Source organism: Phyllobates terribilis, unplaced genomic scaffold (assembly GCF_046119375.1).
Source record: "Phyllobates terribilis strain yellow unplaced genomic scaffold, ASM4611937v1 Scaffold_5__5_contigs__length_657084704, whole genome shotgun sequence".
NCBI lineage: Eukaryota > Metazoa > Chordata > Amphibia > Anura > Dendrobatidae > Phyllobates > Phyllobates terribilis.
In genome coordinates, this window is record NW_027362765.1 from 34,467,072 (window position 1) to 34,492,178 (window position 25,107).

The 25,107-nt window shown below is 44.4% G+C and overlaps 1 pseudogene; it reads left to right on the forward strand.

Annotated features, from left to right (window-relative positions):
* The first annotated feature begins 9,481 nt into the window (after window positions 1-9,481).
* The window catches only part of LOC141271410 (uncharacterized), a 140,666-nt pseudogene continuing 125,040 nt past the window's right edge, over window positions 9,482-25,107 (forward strand).

The following is a 25,107-nucleotide window of genomic DNA, read 5'->3' on the forward strand; positions in this document are numbered from 1 at the left end:
CTGATAAATTAAAGATGAGCGAGCAGTAAAATGCTCGGATACTCGTTCGAGTCAAGCGAATTCGAATGCTCGAGTGCTCTGACAGAGTAACGAGCCAAATGTAAGTCTATGAGAAACTCAAGCATTTTTATGGCGGCTCCCCCGGCGGTCTGTAGAGGGCCTAAAAATTGTCCAAATCGATGGGAACAGTGCCCAAATGACATGGGAACAGCATGGAGAAGACCCCTGGAAGCATTTCTGACTCCCAGGTCACTGCTGTCAACAACATTGTCAGAGGTATTATGCCACTTTTACGGACTCAAAATAAAACATACAAAAACTAAACCAAAATGGATTTTCCTGGGAAATATGTTAAAGAACATCCTTTCCAGGGTAATGATTTGTATTTAAGGCAAAATAAATAACGAAAAACAAAAATGCTTTTCCACACCTTGAGCTATGTTCACACGTAGGGTTTTGATGATTTTTTGCACTTTTGCATTGCTTTCAACCAAGACAAATGCATTCACTGGGAAATGTCATTTTAACATTTTACAACCTTATCTGGACATGTGGTGTATGTCACATCATTAGACACATCCTGTTTCATTTATAATGGAGGGACTCTGAAAGTCACAAAGACTATTTTTATAGGGCCATCAGATTGCCCTAACTATTCTTAAAGGGCCAGCAGTCGGCTATATGTTGTTCCCATTATTAACGAGTGAGTCTCCTATATTGTTATTCCGTACGCAGTGACTGAAACAGCTGCCAAAAATTTGGAGGAACTCCAATGCCCCTTGCAAGAGATGTAGACCTGTTGATATGGTACATATGGTGGTGGAGGATGAGCATGCGGAGAAGGAGGAGCACAAGAGCAAATAGACAAAATCAGGAAGCGTATACCCATGTCTGGGTGTGAAGACAGAGGTGCATGGGAATAGAGTTAGACCTCCCAAAAAAAGACATTGTATTTGAGTTTGTTACTCTGTTATCATTCGGTGGTGTTGAGAGGTCTAGCACAATCCAGCCCTTGTTCATTTTTATAAAAGTCAGCCTGTCAGCATTTTCAGTTGACAGGTGGATACGGCTGCCTGTGATAATTCCACCAGCAGCACTAAAAACCTGCTCTGATAAAATGCTAGCGACAGCGCAGGCCAGGACCTCCAAGGCGTAGTGAGCCAGTCCATGCCATGTGTCCAGCTTGGATACTCAATCATTATAAGGCACAGAGGAATCACGGAAGATGTTGGTACAGTCGGCAAGGTACTCCCTCAGCATCTTCTGCAACTTTTCCCTCCTTGAGAGAGTACCACATGCATCAGGGCTTGTGCGATGGGAGGGTCTGAGAAAACAGTCCCAGAACTTTGACCGTGTTCCCCTGACTCTGCTCGATTGCTTTTATGTCTCTTGCCTGTACTCCTTGGTTGTCCAACGAACTGTGACCTCTGCCGCCAGCGTTTTAAGATGAGATTTTTTTTAATAATTCTGCAACAAGGACCTTCTTGTACTGCATCATTTTATTAGGCCTGTCCTGCGTGGGAATAAGAGACAGAAAGTTCTCCTTGTAGCGTGGGTCTAGAAGTGTCACCAACCAATAATGACTGTCACCCAAAATTTGGACAATGTGAGGGTCACGGGAAAGGCAGCGTAACATAAACTCAGCCATGTGTGCCAGACTGCAAAGAGGCAAGACTTCCATGTCCTCACCAAGAGGACGACTGACCATGCTCTCCTCCTCATCCTCTTCCTCCTCATCCCTGTCCTCAGGCTATCCGCGCTAAACAGATGGTATGACAGTTGTGCAGGTAGTACCGTCTATAGCACAGGAAACTAGCTGCTGTTCTTCCTCCTCCTCCTCCTCTTCCTCATTGTCACCCAATCCACATTGGGATGAGATGAGGCTGGGCTGTGTGAAATCACCCTGTATGGTTCCTTGCTCCATCTCATCGTGCTCTGCCTGCAATGCATCCTCTTTTTAATTGAGAGCAGAAAGCGTTTCAGAAGACAGAGAAGCGGGATGGTGACGCTAATTATGGCATCATCGCCGCTCACCATCTTGGTGGAGTCCTCAAAGTATTGGAGGATGGTACATATGTCTGACATCCATGTCCACTCCTGAGGTCTTATGTGTGGAGTCTGAACTGAATACCGACGGCCTTGTTGATGCTGGTAGTCAACAACTGCCCTCTTCTGCTCACAAATCCTTCCCAACATCTGCAATGTAGAGTTCCAAAGCGTGGGGACATCGCAGATCAGTCAGTGAGCAGGAAGCTGCTGAAGCACGGCAAGGGCGGCAGAAGCTGTAGCTGACTTTCTAAAATGGGCACACAGGCGGCGTACTTTGACAAGCAGATCCAACAGATCCGGGTAGGTTTTGAGAAACCACTGAACCACGATGTTGAGCACATGGGCCAGGCATGGTACGTGTGTGAGCTTGCCTCAGAGCCACCACCGGGTTCCAGCCATTGTCACACATGACCATGCCTGGCTGTAGGTTCAGCGGTGTCAGCCACAGATCTACCTGCTCTTTCAGAGCTGTCCACAACTCTTCAGCATTGTGCGGTTTGTCACCTAAGCATATTAGCTTCAGCACAGCCTGTTACTGATTGGCCGATGCAGTGTTGCAGTCCTTCCAGCTTGCGACTGATGTGGTCATTTTGGGGATGGAGGCTGAAGAGGAAGAGGTGAAGGAGCTGTAGAATGTGGGGGCAAGCCTGATTGACGCAGGGCCTGCAATCCTCGGCATCGGGAGGACGTGTTCCGTCCCAAGGTCCGACTGGGTCCACTATATTAACCCAGTGTGCCGTCAGCGAGATGTACCGTCCCTGCCCAGAAGCACTTGTCCTCGTGTCCTTGGTTAGGTGGACTTCCCAGTAACTGCGTTGCTGAGGGCACGTCTAATATTGTGGGAGACATGCTCGTGTAATGCGGGGACGGAACACCGGGAGAAAATTTTGAGCACAAGCATTTGCGAAATGTGTGAATTTAATAGTGTGTCCTGTGAGCCGTTGGCTGGGTATTGGCGCTTGCGTTCCAAGGACTGGGGTAGGGACAACTGAACGCTGCACTGGGACAAAGACGTGGATGTGCTTGCAGATGGTGCTAGTTGAGAGTGTGCAATGACAGGTGCAGGGCAGGAGGCATCTTGGCATGTGCCATGGACAGGAGATTGGCGTGCACGCACAACAGAGGAACAAGCAGTGGTGTCACCTGCAGACAGTGTTGCTGGACCCTGGGGTTCGGCCCACTCAGTTGGATGCTTTGATGCCATGTGCCTCATCATGCTGGTGGTGGTCAGCCTGCTAGTTTTGCTACCCCTGCTGATGCTGGTCTGGCAGGTGGTGTAAATGGCATTTTTGGGGTTATCTGCAGAGTCTTTAAAAAATAACCAGACTTGGGAAGACCTAACAGTTATACTGGCAACTTCCGTTGTGTTGGCGTTACGAGCAACGCTTCCCCACCTTGTGTCTGCGGCCACCACACTGCTTCTTCCTGCCTGTTGTGGTGCTACGCCTCCCTCCCCCTGTGTGCTGCTGTTCTCACTCTGTATGTCCTCCTGCCAGGTTGGGTTAGTTACTATATCATCCACCACCTCGTCTTCCACTTCCGCACCCTGGTCCTCCTCCTGAATTGTGTCTCATCATCATCATCCACTTCTTGCAACAGTAATTGCACTTTCCCACTGATGCCTTCGTGTGACCGTGGCTGCTTCAATATTTGGGCATCGCTATACGCATTCTCCTCTTGACTCGCTTGAAGCTGGCCGGGCGAGAGGCCCGAATCTACAAATGGAAAAGGGAACAGCTCTTCATAGTGTCCAAGTGTGGGATCAGGTGTCTCCGAGCACTCAGCATGGTGGGAGGAAGGAGGATCAGAGTGAGGAATATGCGGTCCAGACTCATGGCTACTGAGACTTGACCGTGTGGAAGACAAGGGTGGTGGTGGAGGTGGTGGTGGCTAAGTGACTGGAAGCATTATCTGCTATCCAACCAATAACCTTTTTCCACTGCTCTTTGTTCAATAGTGATGTTCTGCGGTCTCCTATTAATTGGGACAGGAAGGTCGAGCGATAAGATGTGGGTGTTTGTTGTCGCACAATTTCAGCTCGCCCACGGCCACGTCCTCAGCCTCTGCATGCACCATCACCATCACGTCCACTTCCCCATCCCTTGCCATGCACCTTCCCATTTTTAATAGAGGACAATATTTTCCACCTTCATGAGAAATGGCTGATTTTGGAACTCAGTTATATGTGATACGTTTGACAGAGAACCATGGTTTTAAATAGCAGGCCTGTAATTTACTAATATAATTGCACACACAGACCTAGTGTGAATAACTTGACCGACACACTGAAACAGAATGAAAATGAAATAAATGTCAGATTTTGGAACACTGTTATAGGTGTTATGTCTGACAGAGAACCACGGTTTTATATAGCAGGCCTGTAATTTGTTAATACTATCATTCACAGACACCTAGTGTGAATGGCTTGACCGACACACTGCAACAGAATGGAAAAGGAGGCCAATATTTTCCACGTTCAGTTTAAATTTCTGGATTTTTATAGCTGAAATATGGAACAGATCTGGCTTTATTCTGCAGTGAGAACAAGCAAATGGAGCAGAAAAGTGGTGTTCTCTGGATTGTTTTTTAAGCAAACAACCAGGCTTAAGATAAAAAAAAAAAAAATTGCCCTGGCCCGCCAAAGTTCCCAGGCTCTGTCCTGTATCTTGTTTCTGGTTCAGATCCTGTCTGAACAGTGTCCTAGTCCGTTACTTGTTTGTCTCTATGTCTGTATCTTCCTTCTTTCCTGCAGTATCTGAACCTGCACCTAACTCCAACTCGTTGTCTCTGTACTTCTGTTTGTGAGTCTTGTGTCCACTCGCTACTTCATTGTAAGTACCTTGTGTGTATCTGGTTCTGCTCATTCTGTTTCCCTCCCTCTGTATCTATCTCCTGTGTTCCAGCTATTGTTAGAACCCTCCTGTTTGTTTTTCTATCTTGTGGTTTGCGGTCATGTGACCATCTGCCTTTATATTCCAGCTCCGCCCTTCTGGCTGTGCTGGACTTCAGTGTTCTACTGTCTCTCTAGCCTGGTGCTTCTGTGTCTTTGTCTGTCAAGTTCACTTGGTCCTCTGGGACCTCTAGTACATTTTGTCAGTTTGTCTTTTTGTGTTCTGCAACAACTTCTGTTTAGGAGGTGTCCCTTTTTGTCCCAGTCCCAGTCCTTAGTTCTTTTAGGGACCCCTTTCTTAATTCTATAGGTCTTCGTTCAGACTAGCCGAAGACTAAGGTGGGTCTGTTCACTAGGAACATCGTAGGGATTCAGCTTAGTCTTACTGTAGGGACAGCTTTCCCCTATCTTTCCTTAGTACATGTTGCAGATCATAACAGCTATCTTCTTGTGTTTTCCAGTCTGTTCCATGTGAACAGTGCCCTGTCCTGTCTACCGCATCTGCAGGTTTTGCTTTGCTCTGCTTGCTCACCGCACCTGCGGTTTTGCTCTGCTTTGCTTGTTCACCGCAGCTGCGGTTTTGCTCTGCTTTGCTTGTTTACCGCATCTGCTGTTTGGCTCTGCTTTGCTTGTTCACCGCATCTTCGGGTTTTGCTCTGCTTTGCTTGTTTACCGCATCTGCTGTTTGGCTCTGCTATGCTTGTTCACCGCATCTGTGGTTTTGCTTGTTTACCGCATCTGCTGTTTTGCTCTGCTTTGCTTGTTCAACGCATCTGCGGTTTTGCTCTGCTTTGCTTGTTTACCGCATCTGCGGGTTTTGCTCTGCTTTGCTTGTTCAACGCATCTGCGTTTTTGCTCTGCTTTGCTTGTTCAACGCATCTGCGGGTTTTGCTCTGCTTTGCTTGTTCACCGCATCTGCGGTTTTGCTCTGCTTTGCTTGTTCACCGCATCTGCGGGTTTTGCTCTGCTATTCTTGTCTACCGCACCTGCGGCTCTGTTCCTGTATCCCAGTCTGTACTGGTCCCTATCCTGCCTACGTTTCTACTTGCCAGTACCCGCCTGTCTGCATACCAGCTGTGCCTGTCAATATCCACCTGTCTGCATACCAGCCGTGCCTGCCAGTACCCACCAGTCAATATACCAGTTTAACCTGCCTGTTCCTGCATTCCCCGGTGTGGGTCAACAGCTGTGACTGGGGTCTGACCTGGAGTAGCACCTGGTCCCTCTGCTCGGTTCCTCCCTGGTTCATGGAGTCAACTGAGCCACCGTGTGACCTTGGTCGGATTGGGTTGATACTTAGTTACGCCCCTCCAGGCACTCCTCGGTTCATGGTACAGTGGGATCACTAATCACGCTCACGCCAGTCTGCCCGCGCGTGTGCATAACAGTTTGCTCAGGCCATGGTTCCCATTGAGCCCCACGGCCCTTCGCTCTCAGAGACATTTGAATACTCTGGGATATGGACAATTGAACGTGGATGTTGATGCTGTTTCTTGAGAAACTGCCATAACAAGTGAAGACTGAGAGGAGGGGGCATCTTTGCATGCAGTATGGACAGGGGATAGCCTTGCACGCACAACAGGGGGTTCTCTTACACGCACAACAGCGGAAGAAGCAGTGGTGACACCCGCTGACACTGGTCGTGGACCCTGGGGTTCGCCCCACAAAGTCGGGTGCTTTGCTGCCATGTGCCTGATCATGCTGGTGGTGGTCAGGCTGGTAGTTTTGTCACCCCTGCTGATGCTGGCCTGGCAGGTGGTACAAATGGCCTTTTTGGGGTTATCAGCAGAGTCTTTAAAAAAATTCCAGACTCTGGAAGACCTACTGGTTGTACTGGCAACGTCCCTCGTGTTGGTGTTACGGGGAACGGTTGCCCGCCTTCTGTCTGCAGCCACCACACTGCTTCTTCCTGCCTGTTGGTGTACTCTGCCTCCCTCCCCCTGTGTGCTGCTGGCCTCGCTCTGCGTGTCCTCCTGCCACGTTGGGTCAGTTACGAGATTATCCACCACCTTCTCCTCTTCCACTTCCGCACCACGGTCCTCCTCTTCCACTTCCGCACCACGGTCCTCCTCCTTACTTTGCGGCAATTGTCTCATCATCGTCCATCTCTTGTGACAAATTGCCAGCGTCGCCTTCCTGTGGCGGTGGCTGTTCAAATATTTGACCATCGCTACATGGGATCTCCTCTTCCACCACTTCAAGCGGAGCAGGCGATGGGCACAAATATGGAAATGGACCAGTGAACAGCTCTTCAGAGTGTCCAACTGTGGGATCAGTTGCTGTCTGACGACACTCGGCATGGTGGGAGGAGGGAGCATCAGGGTGAGGAGGAGTATGCAGTCGAGACTCACGGCTACTAACACTTGACCGTGTGGAAGTCAGACCGGAGGTGGTGCCCAGGTGACTGGAAGTATTATCTGCTATCCAATTATTAACCTGTTCACAATGATCAGTTCACAATAGTGGTGCTGTTGTGTGCTTCCCTAGTACTTCGGTCAAGAACTGGGAGCGAGAAGATGTGGCTGTTGGTTGTTGCACATTTTCACCTTGGCCACGGCCCCATCCTCTGCACGCACCATCACCAGAACGTCCAGTTCCACGTCCCTTGCCACGCGCCTTGCCCATTGTAAATGAAGTAAAATAGCTTATACTCGCACTATCAATGGCAAAAGGGTAATAAAAAGGAGATTTGAACCGTGGAAGAGGAAAACCACAGTTCTAGTTCTCTGGCCTACACCAGACTCTTTTAAACAAATATATTTGTGTCTGAACACTCACAGACACACTCAATTTTTTTTTTTTTGGGGGGGGGGTACCAAAACGTTAATAAGATGGGTATTTGTACAGTCTGACTGAGGAAAAAAACAAACAAACAGGATTTAGATGAAAAAATGAGGATTTTTCCTGGCCCCTGAGACCTGGGGCTAAGTCTAGAAATTTGACCAGCAGGAGCACACAGGACTGTAATGCAGTGTTTGTTTGTATAACCACTGCGTCTCCTATACAGCCTGCCTGCCTGCCTGATATCTGGGATGGATATTAGTCCTGAGAAGGACTGTTTGTTTGATTTGGCAGGCTTTAGAGACCCTACACTACCTATTTCGCATCCTCGCTCAACACTACTCATCACCTCTATGTAGCAGAGGCGATCGGACAGTTGCTGTTTCTAGTCTCCTATGGAGACTATAGAAGCAAGCAAAAAGTATATATAAAAAAAATGTTTTTAAAAATATAAATTTTTTAAAAAAAAATGTAAAAGTTTAAATCACCCCCCTTACGCCCCATTCAAAATAAAATAATAATAAAAAAAACCACATACACATATTTGGTATCGCCGAGTTCAGAATCGCCTGATCTATCAATTTAAAAAAACAATTAATCTGATCGGTAAACGGCGTAATGAGAAAAAAATTCTAAACACCAGAATTACTTTTTTTGGTGGCCGCAACATTGCAATAAAATGCAATAACGGGCGATCAAAACATCGGATCTACCCCAAAATGTTATCAATAAAAATGTCAGCCCGGCGCGCAAAAAATAAGCCTTGACCCGGCCCCATATTCCAAAAAATGGAGACGCTACGGGTCTCGGATTATGGCGCCATTTTTTTTTTAGCAAACTTTGGATTTTTTTTTCACCATTTAAATAAAAAAGAACCTATACATGTTTGGCATCTACAAACTCGTAATGACCTGGAGAATAATAATGGCAGTTCTTAGCATTCAGTGAACGTGTTAAAAAAAAAAAAATCTATGGTATTGCACTTTTTTTGGCAATTTCACCGCACTTGGAATTTTTTTCCTGTTTTCCTGTACACGATATGGTAAAACCAGTAATGTCGTTCAAAAGTACAACTCGTCCTCACATGGCCATATTGACCAAAAAATAAAAAACGCTATGGCTCTGGGAATAAGGGGAGTAAAAAATGAAAATACAAAAGCGGAAAATCCCAAAGTCCTTAAGGTGTTAAAGCAATAGCACTACTTCTGCTTGTCACATTAGTTCAGATGGATATAGAGGGTGGGCCATTTATATGGATACACCTAAATTAAATGGGAATGGTTGGTGATATCAACACCATGGTCACCACACATCTGGAAAAGTTTTCCCCCTCCCATATACTAATGTGTCACAAACAGAAAGTTGATATTACCAACCATTCCCATTTAATTTGGGTGTATCCATATAAATGGCCCACTCTGTAGTTATTTTTCAGTCACGTGTAATGAATATCTCCTGCAGTATTGCTAATGCCGATTCCAGTGTTGGCAAATGAGACGAGAATTAGCATTATGGAAGATGAGTCTATGAGAAACATATTCAGCTGCAGACTCCGATAAAAACTGTTTCTTGTGCGTATGGTCTAAAATATATGTTTTATTTGTTAGGTTCCCTACCAGTCTCTATATTTCCTGGTGAGTCCCAACGAACCTATAAACCCTACAGCTAATCAGTGGCCCTATAAAGGGATCGGGGTGATGACAGTATTATTGTATGTGTCAAATTCCTCTAATGTGTCAGGATTTCAACATATATTACACCATGGAGTGGGAGTATTTAGAAAGAAACCAAGATCTGTACAACAACATCATGATGGAGGTTCCCCAGCCCCTCACATCACCAGGTAATAGACAGGACTAAATACACACGGCCTATAATTATGTGTACGTAAAGAATGAATTCAGTCCCTGTATGTGTTTCCTCCAGATCTATTCAGTAAGAGGACAACACCAGAGAGATATCCACGTCCTTTTCTTCCACAGGACTTCGCAGAAGAAAATCCCAATATTCCGGTGAATCATCAGGTAGATGGAGAAAAGGTAAGCAAAAGAATGAGGGGTCGCTCACTGTTATAGTGGGTGCTCAGAAGAAATCGGAATATACTATAAGAAATTAAACTTCGGCACTCCGGTATGTGTAATATGCAAAAAAGATTTTTTATTAATCACATGTGCCCCTTGTTTCACAAAATAGGGCATAAGCCCGTAATATAGACCAACATTTCGACCTTTGGATCGGTCTTTTTCAAGGTCATCACTAGATACAAACAAAAAAATAATTAATTACTGAAATTATACATAAATAAATCTATTGTAACATGATATGTCATCAGGTAATAGGAAACAAGAAAGAGGTTAAGTAGTAATGTGTGGTGGTGTCTCCATATGATGGTGCACCAAAACTTTAATATGTTGCATTAGTACATTATCTATATTTGAGCTCTATCTGTGGATTTATTATATTTACTATATTTAATATGTCTATTTGATGCATCTCTCATCTGTTTCCTCTTACCTCTGTTCTCCCGTTTTAGGTCACCAACTAGCACTAGCATCATTCCGTTTCACTGCACCTCAGGATGCTTGAACACTAGCGGACTCTCACTTATCCATCAAAGGAGGACCACAGTATTATTGATCACTAGTGTATTATCCTAATCTTAGTAGCCGGTTCCTGACTTTTCAGACCATACTATGCACACTTGCACATCTTTTTAATTACCCAGGAGATCTCCTCACTTATCCTTGTCACAGCGCAAGGCAGCATCGGATGCCGTGGACAGCATATGCGTTCCACCGCCTCCGGAAGTCACTGGTCACGTGACAGGAAGTTGCGGCACATGTGATCTGCAGGACCTGCAGGCCCTTCAGGCAATAGCATGGTGTACTCCACCAACATAGAGCGTGCCTCCACTGGAATCACCAATAATACGGCGCGGCATGGTATATAAGGGGACAGCTGCACATGCCTTCCCACACCAAGTGTAGCCCGGTTCATTTCCACCCCAGGCACAGGTATGAGATCTGCAGTGAGCTAATGGGACCACATGCTTGTATGTAATTGCACTGACTATATATGTTGTTTTGAAGTATAATCCCTATTCTTTATCATATAGGAAACAACGAGTTCCCCTTAACTCCAATTCTGCTTTAAGCAGCATTTCCAAAATGGTAATATGAATCCTGTTAATTTTATATTGGGAGATTTTTTTGGCTTCTGATGGTGAACAAGCTTTAAATTTACAGTCTCCTCTATCTATTCGGTTATCCTCTTCAATACAACTCCTTTACTTGTATAAATATATTAAAGTTTTGGTGCACCATCATATGGAGACACCACCACACGTTACTTCTTAACCTCTTTTTGTTTCCTATTACCTGATGACATATCATGTTACAATACTACATTTATTTATGTATAATTTCAGTAATTAATTGTTTGTTTGTATCTAGTGATGACCTTGAAAAAGATGGAGAAAAGATGTCATGAGATCTCCCCTATGGATATGCACACGGCTATGAAGGTCTTGTGTCCAGTCTTGTTTTATCCACCAGTATTATATGTTTTATACTTGTGTAATGAGGACGGTGGAGATGACAGGATTAGAGCTGATCATAGATGTGACTTCTCCATCTGTCTGTGACTTTTACATTATTTCAGGGTGAAGATCTGACCCATAACAATACTACAGAGACTTATATGAGTGGTGAAGAGTGGTTCAATGAGTGGTTGAATGAGGTAACTTCTACAGATAACCGCTCAGGTGAGTAGTAACCACTAAATACAGAGAAGTCACAGATTCTTCGCAGTCACTGACTGTGACTGCTTTATTGGTGCTGTAGTCCAGCCATATCACAATCAAATATTCACCATACTGCCACTAATCCATTACATGCAGCTCCACCCAAAACTGTCCTTATTGCTTTGGACGTTGATGGCCCTTTTTTGGAGTGAAAGCCATTTCAGTCAGCGTTTGTAGGCCGTAGAATCCACCTTAACCTCGAAAATTAGAAGATGTAGTCCCTTAGCTGCTCAGATCTCTAAACTACAAAGCCAAATGACAGCGGAAGTAGACCGTGCTGACGATTTTAGAAAATCTTGTGAACAAAAGTAAAATCCACATAGTGAACCACCAAGAGAGAGCGGAGGGTAATGATGATGTTGCCTTCCTAGATTCCTGGCATCTAACTGAATAAATCTACCTTCTCTCCCTTCTGTGCTTCTGAATCTGCTCATAGGGTTCCTACAAGACCAAGTGCAGTCTTTAATGAACAAAGATTGTTTTTATGACCATTTGTTTCTATTACTGTGTCTTCTATTAGTACAGATTTGCTATGTATGATATGTTTGATTGTGGGGTGTTTTACTGCCTTTTCTAGGGGTCTGTAATTCTCTGGTGGTCTAAAATTTAGATATCAGACATTCGGCAGAGGCAATGGAGACTTTTTTTTAGACCCATTAGGATTGGACTATGTTAATAAGTTCTCTTTAAATATCTAATATGTCTTCAAGAAACTCATTTCGGATAAAGCCCCTTACAACAATAGCCAGAGCTGACCTCCAATCAGTGCCGTTAACCATTTGATGCCGCTGTCAATTTTTATTAGTTCTATATAAATAAAATGTTCTCTGGTGCGTTCATGCACTGGTACCATCTTGAAAAAGTAGGAAAAAAGCTAAAACTATAAAAAAGTATTCAAATCTAAATGAATTACACCCCTTCCCCCCTATTTAAAAATAAAGAAACTTAAGAAAAAACATTAACTAGCCTGTAAGGTAAATGCTGCGAAGAAGAATAAACAAGACAAAGATATTAAAATTGTTGTACCCCAATATGGTGTCATGAGAAATATACATTGTGGGTCTCAGAAAATAGCGTAAAAAAATAAAAATGTTTTCCTTTTTTCTTTCTGTATGGTAAAATGAATGGCGTCAACAAAAAACACAATTTATCCCACAAAAATCAAACCCTTACATGGCTATGTTGAAGGAAATACAAAAAATTATGAAGAAGAAGAAGGGAAGGAAAAAAGTGCAAAAGTGAAAAATTGCCCTGTCGCAAAGGTGATAAGATAGTTTGTATTGCCAAAAGCTGCCATGTTCGTCCGGAGATTTAACCCCTTTCTGACGGGACTAAGTAAAAAAAGTGAAAAAATAAAAGTTGTAAAACTATTTTTAAAAAATCACAAAATAATAATCTATAATATATAACTTATAATTAGCACACACGCATATATATAAATTAAAATAACACATCTTATTATTCAATTTAAAACAATACATACAGTGGTGGCCAAAAGTATTGGCACCCCTGCAATTCTGTCAGACAATACTCAGTTTCTTCCTGAAAATGATTGCAATCACAAATTCTTTGGTATTATTATCTTCATTTAATTTGCTTGCAAGGAAAAAACACAAAAGAGAATGAAGCAAAATCAAATCATTGATCATTTCACACAAAACTCCAAAAATGGGCCAGACAAAAGTATTGGCACCCTCAGCCTAATACTTGGTTGCACAACCTTTAGCCAAAATAACTGCGAACAACCGCTTCCGGTAACCATCAATGAGATTCTTACAATGCTCTGCTGGAATTGTAGACCATTCTTCCTTGGCAAACTGCTCCAGGTCCCTGATATTTGAAGGGTGCCTTCTCCAAACTGCCATTTTGAGATCTCTCCACAGGTGTTCTATGAGATTCAGGTCTGCACTCATTGCTGGCCACCTTAGAAGTCTCCAGTGCTTTCTCTCAAACCATTTTATAGTGCTTTTGGAAGTGTGTTTTGGGTCATTGTCCTGCTGGAAGACCCATGACCTCTGAGGGAGACCCAGCTTTCTCACACTGGGCCCTACATTATGCTGCAAGATTTGCTGGTAGTCTTCAGACTTCATAATGCCATGCACACGGTCAAGCAGTCCAGTGCCAGAGGCAGCAAAGCAACCCCAAAACATCAGGGAACCTCCGCCATGTTTGACTGTAGGGACCATGTTCTTTTCTTTGAATGCCTCTTTTTTTTTTTCCTGTACACTCTATGTTGATTCTTTTTGCAAAAAAAGCTCTACTTTTGTCTCATCTGACCAGAGAACATTCTTCCAAAACGTTTTAGGCTTTCTCAGGTAAGTTTTGGCAAACTCCAGCCTGGCTTTTTATGTCTCGGGGTAAGAAGTGGGGTCTTCCTGGGTATCCTACCATACAGTCCCTTTTCATTCAGACGCCGACAGATAGTACGGGTTGACACTGTTGTACCCTCGGACTGCAGGGCAGCTTGAACTTGTTTGGATGTTAGTCGAGGTTCTTTATCCACCATCCGCACAATCTTGCGTTGAAATCTCTCGTCAATTTTTCTTTTCCGTCCACATCTAGGGAGGTTAGCCACAGTGCCATGGGCTTTAAACTTCTTGATGACACTGCGCACGGAAGACACAGGAACATTCAGGTCTTTGGAGGTGGACTTGTAGCCTTGAGATTGCTCATGCTTCCTCACAATTTGGTTTCTCAAGTCCTCAGACAGTTCTTTGGTCTTCTTTCTTTTCTCCATGCTCAATGTGGTACACACAAGGACACAGGACAGAGGTTGAGTCAACTTTAATCCATGTTAACTGGCTGCACGTGTGATTTAGTTATTGCCAACACCTGTTAGGTGCCACAGGTAAGTTAGAGGTGCTGTTAATTACACGAATTAGAGAAGCATCACATGATTTTTCAAACAGTGCCAATACTTTTGTCCACCCCCTTTTTTAGGTTTGGTGTGGAATTGTATCCAATTTGGCTTTAGGACAATTCTTTTTGTGTTTTTTCATTGAAGACAAATTAAATGAAGATAATAATACCAAAGAATTTGTGATTGCAATCATTTTCAGGAAGACACTGAGTATTATCTGACAGAATTGCAGGGGTGCCAATACTTTTGGCCACCACTGTATATCACACAAAACAAAATATCCTCAAACAGGTAGGAGATGACTACAGAATTGCATCCAATTTGAAGAGGTTATACTGTATATTATCCCAATATTCAAAGGTTCATTATTGCCCTAAATATTATATAGTTTAATATTTAGAACTCTACTGTATCAAATATGATAATAAATCAAAAGTGACTAGTGCATAGAATAAATATTCTCATCAAGTATTATGTATTAATAGACACTATGGCAAGGATAATACCTATAAAATACTCTTAATGTCAATCAAAAGTGCCTAGTGCCTCTGATCAATTTCATCATATCAGTTCATGTTATCATGTTTCACAAGGTTAAAATCAATATAAAGGTGACAATACACCATACAGATTAAATCTAGACTATTGCACATGAGAGATAAAGTGACTGATGCATATGATAGGTAAGATAGTTACTGTATATTAATTCATGGGATCACCAGGACCTGTAAACATTCAGCAAAGTACGCTATTAGAAAATTAATGAGAAAAGAGGCATACAACAAAGGAAATAACGAGCTAAGGTAGGGAAATCAAAGTATGAGGATGTGGGATACAACTGCAGCCAGCCCGACGCGCGTTTTGCCTAGTGCGTTTTGTAAAAGCTAGGCGAAACGCGCGTCAGGCATGCGGGGCTGGTTGCGGTTTGTCTCCCACATCCAGCTAAGTTTGTATCCTTACACAACTTTGATTTCCCTGCCTTAGGTCGTTATTGCCTTTGTTGTATGCCTCTTTTCTCATTAATTTTCTAATAGTGTGTTTCCAAACACATATGGAATATCAGTGTACTCAGGAGAAATTGCACAATACATTTTGGGGTCCATTTTCTCGTGTTAAACTTGTGAAAATGCAAAATTGGGGGCTAAAAAACATTTTTGTGGGAAAAGGGATTTTTTTTTTTCTTTTCACAGCTCAATGCTATAAACTTATGCGAAGCACCTGAGGTCTCACCACACATCTAGATAAGTTCCCTGAAGGGTCTAGTTTCCAAAATAGGGTCACTTGTGGGGGGGTTTCCACTGTTTAGGCACATCAGGGGCTCTCCAAACGTGACATGGTGTCCACTAATTATTCCAGCAAATTTTACATTCAAAAAGTCAAATGGCGGTCCTTCCCTTCCGAGTCCTGCCGTGTGCTTAAACAGTCGTTTTCTCACACATATGGGGTATAAATGTGCTCAGGAGAATTTGCACAATACATTTTGGGGTCCATTTTCTCATGTTACCCTTGTGAAAAAAAAAATTTGGGTCTAAAGAAAATTTTTGCGAAAAAAATAATTAAATGCTTATTTTTTCCTTCCACATTCCATTAATTCCTGTGAAGCACCTGAAGAGTTTATAAAGTTCTTGAATGTGGTTTTGAGCACCTTGAAAGGTGCAGTTTTTAGAATGGTGTCACTTTTGGCTATTTTCTGTACAGTGATGGAAATAATTATTTGATCCTTTGCTGTTTTTGTAAGTTTGCCCACTGACAAAGACATGAACAGTCTATAATCTTAAGGGTAGGTTATTTTTAACATTGAGAGATGGAATATCCCCAAAAAAAATCAAGAAAATCACATTGTATAAATTAGATAAATTGGCATTTTGCAGCGAGAAATAAGTACTTGATTCCTCTGGCAAACAACACTTAATACGTGGCTTAACCGTTGTTGGCAAGTACACCAGTCAGACGTTTTTTGAAGTTGATGATGAGGTTTGCGCACATGTCAGAAAGAATTTTGGTCCACTCCTCTTTGCAGATCATTAGTGATGGGAGAGCACTAAAATGCTTGGGTGCTCGTTGCTCGGGTCGAGCACATTGGAATACTCGGGTGCTCGACCCGAGCAACGAGCCCAATGTAAGTCTTTGGGAAACTAGAGCATTTTTCAGGCGGTTCCCCCCGGCGGTCTGCAGAGGGCCTAAAAATTGCCCAAATCGATGGGAACAGTGCTCAAATGACATGGGAACAGCATGGGGAAGACCCCTGGAAGCATTTGTGACTCCCAGGTCACTGCTGTCAACAACGTTGTCAGAGGTATTATGCCACTTTTACAGACTCACAATAAAACATACAAAAACGAAACCAAAATGGATTTTCCTGGGAAATATGTTAAGGAACATCCTTTCCAGGGTAATGACTTGTATATAAGGCAAAATAAATATACAAAAACAAAAATGCTCCTCCACACCTTGGGCTATGTTCACACGTAGCGTTTTTTGATGCATTTTTGCACTTTTGCATTGCTTTCAACCAAGACAAATGCATTCACTGGGAAATGTCATTTTAACATTTTACAACCTTATCTGGCCATGTGGTGTGTGACACATTATCAGACACATTCATACAGTACTGAAAAGACATGGGAACAGAATGGGGAAGACCCCTGGAAGCATCTCTGACTCCCTGATCACTGCCTAAAAGTGTGCCCATCATAAGTGATCCTTGGCGCATGCAAAGATGCCTCCCACCATGCACCTGTTGTTGCAGACTTGCAACAATCACCGTCCACGTCCTTGTCCCAGTGCAGCGTTCAGTTGTCCCTACCCCATTCCTTGGAATGCAAGCGCAAGTATGCAGCCAGCCACCCACCCACCCTCAGGCTGCAATAATATACTGCCAAAATTTTGACAGCTGCTTGCACTTGAAATGTGGCCTTTTAGACTAGTGGAGGCGAAGCTGTCCACAACCTCATGGCGGCAGCAACTGGGTATCCATACTCGGTCCCCAGCCGCCACTATTTCTCCCAGTATCGTCTCCGCCTTCCACAAGCACGAGTCCCACAACATTACCCGTGCCCTCCCCAGTGAACTTACTGGGCAGGACCGCCTACCCACAAATACGTGGACAAGTGAATGTGGCCAGGGACGGTACAGAGCCAGTCGACAGCTTGTCGATGAGTTGTATTTTACCACAGCTATATTCTTTAGCTTGGTGAAAGGACTTGGGAAACCGTATCTACTCCAGCTGTCATTTCTCCCAGGAAGTCTTCTAAAGCTGCATGCACTTGAAATGTGGCCTTTTAGGCTTGTGGAGATGTAAGCTTTTCATAAGCTCATGCTGGCGGCGGCCGGGTGTCCATACTTGGTCCCCAGCCGCCACTATTTCTCCAGGTATTGTCTCCGCCTTCCACAAGCGCGGGTCCCACATTACCCGTGCCCTCTCCAGTGCACTGTTATGATCTGCTACAAGCACTAAGGAAAGACAGGAGATCTGTCCCTACAATAGTTCTAAGCTAGATCCCTACGACGTAACGGTGAACCTGATCCTGCGATCAGACCCGCTAAAGTCCTCAGCTAGTCTGAAAGAAGACCTATAGATGTGAGAGAGGGATCCCTACAAGAACTAGGGACTGGGAGAAAGATGGACACCTCCTAGCAGAAATAGTAGCAGTAAAAAGACAAGCAAACAACATAGAACATAGAGGCCAAAAGACCTAGCTAAACTGACTGAGAAAGGTAACAAAGCACCTGGCTAGCTTAAGAGTAGAAATTACAATGAAGTCCAGCAAGGCCAGAAGGGCGGAGCAGGATTAAATAGGCCAAAACGGTCATGTGACCAGCATAATAGAAAAAACCTAACAGGAGAGTTCTAACAGTACCCCCTCTTCTATGAGGATCCTCAGGATCCCCTAGGCCCAGGCTTATCAGGAAACCTCTTGTGAAACGCTCTGACAAGTCTGGAAGCAGAAACATCATCTGCCCTCACCCATGAGTTATCCTCGGGACCGAAACCCTGCCAAGCGATGAGATACTGCAAACTCCCTCTATACCGTCTAGAATTAAGGATGCGGGAAATTTCATATTCCCCGTCCTCCACCACCGGAGGAACAGTAGCAGTGGCGTCTCTATCTGATACATCAGCTTTTTTCAATAGAGAAACATGAAACACCGGATTAATCTTCCAGAAGGTGGGAACCTCCAACCTAACAGCAGATTGGTTAACTACCTGAAGCACCTTAAAGGGCCCTACAAACTTGGGACCCAATTTTTTTGAAGGAATCCTCAACCGCAGATTCTTAGAGGACAACCAAACCATGTCACCAACCGTAAACAAAACCTCTTGACGTTTCCTGTCAAAGTACCTCTTAGATTTTTTGTTAGCCTCCTGAAGATTACCACGCACATCCGTCAAAACTCTTTCCAAATCACCGGAAAAACTCTCCCCCTCAGGCACAGCCGATACCAATTTGGAGAATGACCCAAAAGACGGATGTCTCCCAGAACAACAAAAAAAGGTGAACACCCAGCAGAAGAGGATGTATGGTTGTTAAGAGCAAATTCAGCAAGCGGCAGAAACTCAGACCACCCCTCTTGATTGTCTGCCACAAAACAACGCAAGAACTGCTCAACATCCTGGTTCTTCCTTTCTGTCTGGCCATTAGACTCGGGATGATATCCAGATGAAAATGACAAATGAACTCCCAACCTGTCACAAAAGGCACACCAAAAACGAGCCACGAACTGAGGTCCCCTATCAGAAACAATGTCAGTAGGAACACCATGGAGTCTGACAATCTCCTTGACAAAGGCCTTAGCGAGTGTCTTAGCGCAGGGCAGTTTGATGAAGGGAACCAAGTGACACATCTTGCTAAAACGGTCCACGACCACCCAGATGACCGTGAAACCCTCAGAGGGGGGAAGGTCAGTAATAAAGTCCATAGCCAGATGTGTCCAAGGTGTACTAGGAACCTTCAGAGAGCAAAGCAACCCCGCTGCAGGAGTATGTGAAGACTTAGATCTAGCACACACAGTACATTGACTCACCCACTTAATGACCTCCTTCTGCCATCCAGGCCACCAAAAACTGCGACCCACAAGTCTCTTGGTCTCAGAAATTCCAGGATGACCTGCCAACCGAGACTCATGACACTCAACAAACAAATCTCTCCTAAAGGTCCTAGGCACAAACAACCTCCCATGGGGAGTGTTAATGGGGCATTCTCCTGTGCTTTAAGAATCTCATCTTCCAAAACGGAGTCCAATGCAGCAATCACAACACCTTCTTGTAAAATGCTCTCCTCCTCCTCAGCACCGACCATGGGAGAAAAGCTGCGAGACAAAGCATCAGCTTTAACATTCTTGGTTACCGGGATGTAAGTAACGGAAAAATTAAACTGCGAAAAAAAAAGTGCCCACCTAGCCTGATGGGCATTCAAGCGCTTGGCAGCATCAAGATAGATCAGATTTTTATGATCAGTGAAAACCTGAATGGGAAAATCAGCACCTTCCTAGAGATGACGCCAGTGTTCAAATGCGAGTTTAATAGCCAGCAATTCCCGATTACCAATATCGTAATTAAGTTCAGTCTCAGAAATTTTTTTTTAAAAAAGGCACAGGGATGTACTCTATCCTTGTTTTCCAGAGACAACACCGCACCGACCCCCACAGAAGAAGCATCAACCTCAACCAAAAACGGCTTAGTCACATCAGGCTGCATAAGGATGGTGGCAGAGCTGAACCTCTCCTTTAGAAACACAAAAGCTTCAATGGCCTCAGTAGTTCACTGAACCGTATTAGAACCTTTCCTGGTGAGATCGGTCAGTGGTTTAACAATAATAGAAACATTTTTAATGAATTTTCTGTAATAATTGGCGAAACCCAAAAACCTCTGTATCGATTTCAAACCAATAGGCCTAGGCCGTTCCTGCACAGCTTGAACTTTCACCGGGTCCATCTCAAAGCCCTCGCTGGAGATAATGTAGCCCAAAAAACTAATTCTCTGTACAGCGAGCTCACATTTCTCCAGCTTGGCAAAAAGCAAATTGTCAATCAATAACTGCAATACCTCACGTACGCTCCGCCAATGAGACTCCAGGTCAGGCGAATAAATCAAAATGTCATCCAAATACACAACCACATTTTTGCCGATCAAAGGTCTAAGGATGTCATTAATAAGATTCTGAAAAAATGCTGGTGCATTGGTGAGACCAAAAGGCATAACCAAATTCTCAAAATGACCCACAGGAGTGTTAAAAGCAGTCTTCCATTCATCATCCTCCTTCATGCGCAACAAATTGTATGCCCCCCAGAGATCAATTTTAGAGAACCACTTGGCCCCCACTAACTGGTTAAACAAATCAGGAATCAATGGCAGTGGGTAGGGATTGCGTACAGTAATTTTATTAATCTCGCGAAAGTCTAAACAAGGACGTAAACCGCCGTCCTTTTTTTTAACCCCAAAAAATCCAACCGCCACAGGTGACTTAGAGGGTCTGATATGAACGGCGGCCAAGCTCGTCTGTATGTATTCCTCCAAAGCCTTTCTCTCAGGAATAGTCAGATTAAATAAATGACTTTTAGGAAGAGTCGCTGCAGGGACAAATTCAATGGTACAATCGTAGTCTCTATGGGGAGGCAAAATTTGCGACTCCTCCTCAGAAAAAACTTTACAAAAATCCTGAATAGGTACAGGTAATTCCCCTTTATCCACAGCAGCAGTGCACCTGTTACAACACTTGTCATAACACTTAGGGCTCCAGGACTTAATTTCATTGGTAGACCAATCCAGTACAGGATTGTGCAATTTTAACCAGGGCAACCCCAAAACTACTGGAGAAGGCAAATTATTTAATACCACCAAATCCAAATTTTCTTGGTGAATACCATTAATAGTGAGTGGAAATTCATAAACCTTGTGAGTAACACATTTCAAGGGAGAGCCATCGACAGAAACCACGGCAATAGGGGATGACAAAGGTTTGGGTTTTAAATTAAGTTTTTCCAAGAATCCCCCATCAATCACATTCAGAGTTGAACCACAATCCACAAATACCCGAAATTCAATTAATTCTTCCTGAGCTGCGGTAGTAGCAGAAAGAAATACACCCTTAGTGTTTAAACAGGCTATACGGGCGTAACTGACCTTTTTTTTTTCTTTGTTCATACGAAGCACACAGTTCTTAATGAAATGGTCAAATTTGCTGCAATAAAAGCACAAACCTTCAGAAAACCTGTGGTCTTTTTCCTGAGAGCGGGGTGACATCGCCCCAATCTCCATCGGCTCTCCCGTGTCAGTACAGACCCTCTCAAGACTCGGAGCTGACATGGCAGAGGATTTACTCTCATTAACCCTTGCATGCAGTCTCCTGTCCACCCGTATAGCTAATTGCATTGCCTCCTTCAAATTTCCAGGTGTAGGATAAGCAATCAGCTGATCCTTAACCCTTTCACATAGTCCAGCAAGAAACAAACTTTTCAGAGCTGAATCGTTCCACCCCACCTGAACAGACCACCGACGGAAGTGAGTACAATAATTTTCCACATTACCTGATCCCTGCCTCAAATGTCTCAATTCCGTCTCAGCTGATGAGACACGATCAGGATCATCATACAACAACCCCAAAGCAGAAAAAAAACTATCCACTGATCTAAAGCACGGATCACTAGGTTGGAGAGAAAAGGCCCATCCCTGAGGTTCTTAGCACAAAAGTGACATTATGAACCCTATGCGCTGTGATTCATCACCAGAGGATCTGGGTCTCAAACGAAAATACAACAAACAAGCATTTTTAAAGGAAAAAAAATCTTGTTGTTCACCAAAAAATAAATCAGGCAATCGTACCTTTTGCTCCACAAAATGCGCTCCAGAACAGCTACTCACGTTTTGTTGGAGCTCGGCCACCTCCAGAGAGAGTCCCTGCAGGCGTTGAGCCAAATCCTGAACCGACACCATGATGGAAACTGGAGGTCTTTCCTTAGAGAAATTTTTTGGGCTGGACTTACTGCTATGATCTGCTACAAGCACTAAGGAAAGACAGGAGATCTGTCCATACAATAGAACTAAGCTAGATCCCTACGATGTAACGGGGAACCTGATCCTGCGATCAAACCCGCTAAAGTCCTCAGCTAGTCTGAACGAAGACCTATAGATGTGAGGGAGGGATCCCTACAAGAACTAGGGACTGGGAGAAAGATGGACACCTCCTAGCAGAAATAGTAGCAGTAAAAAGACAAACAAACAACATAGAACATAGAGGTCAAAAGACCTAGCTAAACTGACTGAGAAAGGTAACAAAGCACCTGGCTAGCTTAAGAGTAGAAATTACAATGAAGTTCAGCAAGGCCAGAAGGGCGGAGCAGGATTAAATAGGCCAAAACGGTCATGTGACCAGCATAATAGAAAAAACCCAACAGGAGAGTTCTAACATGCACTTACTGGGGAGAACCGCTTAACCACAAACATGTGGTCAGGTTAATGTGGCCAGGGATGGTACAGAGCCAGTCCACATTAAAAAATGCAGCCATAGAGTGTCCGGGAACCTTCCCACACACTTTTCATAGCCAGGGCTGCTTCTCAGCAGGGTTGGATGGGCCCACCAGATAATCCTCGGGTGGGCCCTGGCTTCTCCATCAGGAGAGTTCATGATAGGCGCAAACTTTGCAGCTGCTATGGGGCTCTTGAGCGGGGGAGAAATGTGGGCCCTCAGAATCAAATCCTCTGGTGGGCCCAATATTTTTCAGTCTGACACTGCTTCTCAGTGAGAGTTGTATGCCACCACAGCTATATTCTTTAGCTCGGTGAAAAGACTGGCATCGAGGGAAACCGTGTTTACTCTGGGTGTCATTTCTTACAGGAAGTCCTCTAATGCAGCTTGTTGCAGAAGCAATGGCAGCCCGTCCAACATCAGCTTGCACTTGTCGGTTGTGCTTCGACACACAAACATCTTTCTTTGCGCCTTTAATTTCATGACTACAGAGTTGGGCAATGACCTGATCTGCAATGCGGTTTGAGAAAGAGCATGCATAAGCACGTCCAATCCACATTAAAAAAGCAGCCATAAAGTGTCCGGGAACCTTCCCACACACTTTTCTTAGCCATGGCTGCTTGTTGGCAGGGTTGGACGGGTCCACCAGAGAACCGGAGACTCCTCCTGGCTTCTCCTTCAAGAGAGTTCATAGTGCCGAGGTGAGGCCATGATGATGACTGAGGCCATCATCTGCTTAGTTTTTTGTTACTTGGAATGCAAGCGCAAGTATGCAGCCAGCCACCCAGCCACCCACCCACCAACAGGCCGCAATACTAAACTGCCAGATTTCTGAGCAGCTGCTTGCACTCGAAATGTGGCCTTTTAGGCTCGTGGAGGTGGAAGCTGTCCACAACCTCATGGCTGTGGCGGCCGGGTGTCCATACTCGGTCCCCAGCCACCACTATTTCTCCCGGTATTGTCTCTGCCTTCTACAAGTGCGGGTCCCTGAACATTATTGCTGGTACTTTTCTGTAGGAATCTACTTGCCTCCTACCAGCCTGGAATATTTCCAGTAAACTATGGTACTACGCCATGGTATTAGAACTGCCCCCAGTACCAGTAGCGAAGCCATCCCCAATTTCCTTCTCAGGAATGTTATTTGGTAGACTGAGTGGCTGCCCAAATACATTAGTTTCTCACAAAGGAGCTGAAGATACAGAGTGGCAGTAGGTGCAAGTTTCTCCAGCCTGTTAGATATTAGAGGGTGAACGGCAGCACAATGGATCAGTAGTAGTGTTGAGCGAGCACTAAAATGCTCGGGTGCTCGAAGCTCGGGCCGAGCTCGCCGTGATACTCGGGTGCTCGACCCGAGCAACTAGCCCATAGTTAGTCTATGGGAGACCCAAGCATTTTTGCGGCGGCACCCCCGGCAGTCTGTAGAAAGCCTAAAAAGTGCCCAAAACGATAGTGACAGTGCTCAAAAGACATGGGGACAACATGGGCATCGCCCCAGGAAGCATTTCTGACCCCCAGGTCACTGCTGTCAACAACGTGGTCAGAGGTATTAAGCCACTTTTACGGGTTCACAATAAAACGTTCAAAAACGAAACTGAAATGGTTTTCCTGTGAAATATGTTAAGGAACTTCCTTTCCAGGGTAAAGACTTGTGTATAAGGTAAAATAAATAACCAAAAACAAAAATACTCCTCCACACCTTGGGCTATGTTGTCAAGTAGCATTTTTTAATGCGTTTTTGCACTTTTGTATTGCTTCCAACCGTGACAAATGCATTCACCGGGAAATGTCATTTTAACATTTTACAATCTTATCTGGCCATGTGCTGTGTGACACATGCATACAGTGCTGAAAAGACATGGGAACAGCATGGGGAAGACCCCTGGAAGCATCTCTGACACCCAGGTCACTGCCTAAAAGTGTGCCCATCAGAAGTGATCCTTGCCGCATCAGAAGATGCAGACTTATAACTATCCCTGTGCAAGTCCTTGTCCCAGGGTAGTGTTCAATTGTACCTCCCCCATTCCTTGCAATGCAAGCGCAAGTATGCAGCCTGACACCCACCCACCCCCAGGATGCAATACCAAACTGCTAGCTTGCTTGCACTTGAAATGGGGCCTTTTAGTTTGGAGGAGGCCAAAGCTGGCCACTACCTCATGGCTGCTTTGGCAGCGAGGTATCCATACTGAGTCCCCAGCCGCCCGACGGCCGGGTGTCCACGCTTGGTCCCCAGCCGCCAGGGGGCGGCCAGGTGTCCATACTC